Consider the following 6000-nt stretch of genomic DNA (forward strand, 5'->3'; position numbering starts at 1 on the left):
TAATAGGCTTCGGTTAATTTCGGACTCGGAATCGGGACTTGACTCGGTTTTCGAAAAAGACTCGGGATTTGACCCAGTTTTTCACATATTCTTTAGCCAAGTAAGTCGGGCATTGAGTTACAGCTATCGGTTTTGAGGTACTCTTAAGGGTCGTCACACCTGATGCTAGTAAATCCACATCTCCTGATGTTACTAAATCCACATCTCAATTTTTTTAGTCCAAGACAGCCTGCCCCCTATCTTAGATGAAGCTAAATTGTGGCATTTAAGACTAGGGCATTTGTCTTTTCAGCAACTTAAACTAGTTCAACCAAGTTGTATGGTTAAGGATTGTATGGAGATAGAATCTTTTTGTCATGTCTGTCCTCTGGCTAAACAATCTAGAAAATCTTTTTCAAATAGTTCTATCAAAACTACTGCAGTATTTCAATTGATTCATGTTGAGATTTGGGGACAATGTAAGGTCACAAATCATAATGGATCTACTCAGTTTGTGCAATTGTCGATGATTTCAGCTGATACACTTGGGTTCATCTGATTAAGTGTAAATCTGATATTGTGAATGTTCTAAGCCAATTCTTTACTTATGTTGAGAATCAGTTTCATACTATAGTGGCTTGTGTTCGATCAGATAATGCTAAGGAATTAGGTGAAGGTGATATCAAACTTCTTTATCAGAAAAAGGGAATAGTACATCATACTAGCTGCAACTATACCCCATAGCAGAATGAAATAGTGGAACACAAGCACAAACATCTTCTAGACACTGCCAGGTCTATTGCTTTTCAGTCTCATTTACCTGATGTTTATTGGGGGAAATGCATTTTATGTTCTTATTATTTGATTAATCGTATGCCATTAAAAAGCATTAGTAATCAGACTCCATTTAAGAAGCTCCATAATAAGCCATTGGTGTTGGATAATCTTAGAGTATTTGGTAGCCTCTGTTATGCATCAAATTTAACTCATCATAAACCTAAATTTGCCCTAAAGCCTCTCCATGTATTTTCATTGGGTATCCACCATCCACCAAGGCTTATAAGGTTATGAATTTAGCAACCAAACAGATTTTCCTTTCCAGAGATGTTTCATTCTATGAAAATCATTTTCCTTATCATATTTTACAATCAAATTCTATAAATTCTGCATATAACTATGCAACCTTTATGCCTCTTATGACTGCATCTTCTTATGATTTTGATTTACAATTTCTTATTCATCATTCTCAATCTAATTTCTATCCTGATTTTTCATCAGGATTTGATAATCCTTCATCAAGATCTGATGATTCTCAATCAGGATTTGATGACCCACAATCAGGATTTGATGATCATCAATCAGGATCTGATAGTCCTAATAATATTGATGATGATACTTCAAATTCTTCCACTAGTCAATCTGTAGCACTAATAAGGCAGTCTACTAGATGCAAGAAATCACCTTCACATTTGTCTTCATATTATTGTAATACTTCACAATCTGGCAAGTTACATGTAACTCCTCACTGGTGTAATTTAGTGTGTTATGATGCTTTTCCTTCATCTCACAAAGCTTTATTATCACTTTCTTCTGTTACTTCTGAACCAAAGAGTTATGAAGAGGCATCTAAACATCCTCTATGGCTTGAAGTTATAAATAAAGAACTCAAAGCGTTAAGTGAAAATCAAACTTGGGATTTAGTGGATCTGCCATCTGGTAAGAAGGCTATAGGAAACAAATGAGTGTTTAAGATTAAACTAAAAACTGATGGTTCACTAGAGCGTTGCAAAGCTCGCCTGATTGCAAAGGGTTTTGATCATAAATATGGTATCGATTATGAGGAGACTTTCTCTCCAGTTGTAAAAATGACAACAGTACGTTGTTTACTTGCTTTGGCTGCAAGCAGAAACTGGAAATTATATCAGTTAGACATTAATTACGCCTTCTTACATGGTGATTTGAAAGAAGAAGTTTTTATGCAAGTACCAGTGGGTGTGCATCATTAACCGAATCAGGTTTGTCTTTTGAGAAAATCTTTATACGGCCTTAAACAAACTTCTCGTGAATGGTTTGCCAAATTGTTATTGGAATTAGTATATTTAGGCTAAACCCAATCAAAAATGACTACAACTTGTTCACTAAAACATTGGTCATCGTACCGTATCTGTGGATGATATTATTGTTACGGGGAATGATTTGGTCCAGATTCATGCACTTAAGTCTCATCTTGATCACACTTTCAGTATCAAAGACTTAGAAATATTGAACTATTTCTTAGGTATTGAGTTGGGTATGTTCCTGAAGGAATCATTACGTCACAAAAGAAGTTTACTACAGAGTTACTTCAAGACTGTTCTCTTGATGTATCTAAATCTGCTGTTACACCACTTTCTTTGAATCTTAAACTAAATATGACCGATGGTTTATTGCTTCAGAACCCAGAATCCTATCGTTCTTTAGTAGGTTAACTCAATTATCTTACTAATACGAGGCCTGATCTTTCTTATGATGTACAAACTCTAAGTCAGTTCATGTAATCTCCCAGAATTCCTCATCTACAAGCTTTTAATTATACTCTTCGCTATGTTGCTTCTACAATTAGTCAGGGTATCTAACTTAAAGCTTCAAACAAGCTCATTGTTTAGGCTTCTGATTTTAGTTGGGCTTCTTCTCCTGACTCGAGTCGATCGATCAATGGTTACATTGTTTTGTTTGGTAATTCTCCAGTTTCTTGGAAGTCCAAGAAGCAAAACACAGTGTCTCATTCTTCTTCGGAAGTATAATATCGTGTCATGGCTTCTACAGCTTCTAAAGTCATTCGGTTAGTTCGTCTCTTAGCAGACCTTGGTGTACATGATCTAACTCCAATTACACTACAATGTGATAATCGGTCTACACTTTATATTGCTAAGAATCCAGTGTTTCACGAACGAACAAAACACATCGATCTCAATTGTCATTTTACTCGAGACAAAGTCCTTGAAGGACTTCTCCAACTTTCTTATTTACCAACTCAGCATCAACTAGCTAATGTCTTGACAAATAATTTACCATCTACTCGTTTCAAAGAATTACTTGGCAAGTTGGGCATGTCTTTACTTCCATCCTCCAACTTGAGGGGGGATATTGGAGTATGTGATGTTACACAATCAGGATTTTGAATATGTGATGTTACACAATCAGGATTTGGTGACACTGTCAGGAACTGATGATGAAACCAAATCCTGATCCAATGAAATGACAAATTTGTTGAAAAACTCACTAACAAGTATAGCAACATAGAGGCAAGTGTATAAAGAATTTAACAAGTTTAGGCCAAGACCACAGTTAACAAAACAAAACATGCAGGTAAACAAAATCAGTAACTGAAATAACGAAGAGAGAAAGAAAGATGTACCCGAAACCATAGCTTTCAACAGTGACTGAAATAAAGGTTTACAGATACAAAATGCCAAGAAAATAATCACAGCTGAGTCACCAGGCCTTGCTCGAAGTCCTGGCTGCTCTTGAAGAGATTATTGCCCCCTACCTGCTGTGTTTGGGATGTGCGCAATATCTCCACCAGGATAAAACAGCTCGGAGTTTATGTTAACAGCAGCAACAAAACCTCCACTTCGACCAGCACCTCAGTCGCCGGAAAATATCAGCACTTCAGGACTTATGGGAGAGAAATGCAGAGAGGTTGAAGAGAAGAGATGAGAATGTAGTGTGTTCTATTCATTCAGTTTAGCCTCTATTTATAGGAGAGGAAAATGAAACTGTCCACACACTTAATGTCTGAATTAAACTGCTCCATTAATGAAAAAATCAAAAACTGATCAGATTTTGAATTCATAAATGAAAAAATCAAAACTGAACAGCTTTTGAATTTAAATTATTTGTAACAGCTTTTCACATTAACACCCACATTATTATCAGAACTTAAGTTAAATTCTGATTTGACTCATCAGTACTTAAGTTCTGATTCGACTCATCAGTACTTAAGTTCTGATTCTGATATCAGAACTTGTTAAGTTCTGATTTTATTCATCAGTTCTTAAGTTCTGATTCTTATATCAGAACTTGTTACAGATCAGATTATTTGCAGGTTCAATATCTTTAGACTACTTAGCCTATTTCAGAACCCAGCCCAATAATCCAATCACCGATAAATAAATTCGAATTAAAATAATTCTCAAATAAATAAAATCCTCGCCCAGGTCGCCTCGCGTACGCGAGACGCCGAGACATTCGCCCAAATCGCCCTTCGACCCGACCCGGTCCGGTGCGGTGCGGTGCGGTGCGTGGCGGGGCGGGGCGCGCGTGTGTGTGTGTGTGTGCGCGTGAAGCACACAACAACACAATGGACCATCACACACCTTAGTAGTTGTATACTACTCATGTGGGTAATACCATATAAAGCACACAACCCCCTTTATTTATTTCAATGTGGGACAAACATTCTCAAATTTTCCAAGCTTTTCCAAGCTACTTTCATCTCTCATTTCATATGGATTTCATTAAGAAAATTCTTAAAACCATACATGAAAATTTAAGTTCAAATATCATTGAACAATTTCCAATCATTAGATTTTAGGATTAACATCAAGAACATAATTAAATTAAGCTCTAAAATCCTAATTTTCTAACAATCCCCCACAAATCCATACAGAAATGTGATCAATTTCCCATCATGACTTGTTTTTCAGAGTCGGTACCCTTCCGGGTTTGAACCCTCCTAATTCCTCTACTTCAATGGCTATCAGACTCAGATGGAATGTTTCACCTTGAATCTTAATCCGTTTAGTATAACCATATTCCATAGACGACGACAAGTCAAAGGTTATGGTGCCAATCTACGGCTTTGAGACATTAATGGTCATGTCTCGATCCTGTTCGTCGAATGCTTCAAGGATTAACCCTATCCTCTAATTGCGACCACACAATTACATTCGCTTAGCTGGGCATCTCCAGAGATATACTGCCTCTATCTCGTCAAATGACTTGATCCCATTCAGAGTTTCAACACTCTTGCTTTTCTGGCAGTGTCAGTACCTTCTAGGTTTACAAGGGATAGATTCAGATACTGTAGTATCATCTATGTAGCAAAGGTACTACCAACTCATCCTTACAGCTTGTTATTACCCATTGAATACACTTCAAGGGATCTCCTCTCATGTGTATTGGGTTCCCACTGTTGATGAATTATGATGGGTTGACAATCCCATCCCCAACCTTGACTTAAGGACCACTGCAGGTTCCAGTCCTTTAGTAAGAGGATCAGCTATATTATTCTGAGTTCCTATGAACTCTATAGCTATGATCCTATCAGTCACTAAACCCCTTATAGACTTGAGTCTAACTTGGATGTGTCTCTTAGTTTTAGCATTATGCTTTTTACTGCTAATCTTGTCGATAGTTGTTCGACTATCGCAGTGAATAGCAATAGCAGGAAGCGGTCTGCTTACTACAGGTATTGCAGACATAAGTCCGTGTAACCATTCAGCCTCCGTCCCTGTGGCATCAAGTGCACACAACTCAGCCTCAAAAGTAGACCGAGTAACTATAGTCTGTCTGCTTGACTTCCAGGATATTGCTCCACCAGCCAAGGTGAACACGTATCCAGTCACTCCATTGGAACCAGACTTCTTAGCTATCCAACTTGCATCACTGTACCCTTCAAGCACACCAGGAAATCTCCTGTAGTGTAAACTAAGGTACATTGTGCCTTTTAGATATCTAAGTACTCTATCAAGAGCATCCCAATGAGTTCTGTTTGGACAGCTTGTATATCTCGCCAATTTAGACACAGAATATGAAATATCTGGTCTAGTACAGTTAGCAAGATACTGCAAGCTCCCAATAATCTGAGAATACCTTAACTGAGACACAGGCACTCCTGAAGTATTCTTGACAAGGGCAACTTTCGAATCATAAGGTGTACTAGCGATTCTACACTGTGAATAACCATATTTCTCAAGTATAGATTTCTCTATATAATGAGATTGAGTCAAGGTTATTCCTTCAGTGGACTGAATCAAT

At 37.5% G+C, this 6000-nt stretch overlaps 1 long non-coding RNA gene across 1 annotated transcript; it reads left to right on the forward strand.

Moving 5' to 3' along the window:
* The first annotated feature begins 149 nt into the window (after positions 1 to 149).
* Positions 150 to 1513, forward strand: LOC141707902 (uncharacterized). The gene is made up of 2 exons (XR_012569213.1): positions 150 to 773; positions 1258 to 1513. It is a non-coding gene; the product is annotated as an uncharacterized LOC141707902 (long non-coding RNA).
* The last annotated feature ends 4487 nt before the right edge of the window (positions 1514 to 6000 follow it).

This window comes from Apium graveolens, chromosome 2 (assembly GCF_009905375.1).
Source record: "Apium graveolens cultivar Ventura chromosome 2, ASM990537v1, whole genome shotgun sequence".
NCBI classification, from domain to species: Eukaryota; Viridiplantae; Streptophyta; class Magnoliopsida; order Apiales; family Apiaceae; genus Apium; species Apium graveolens.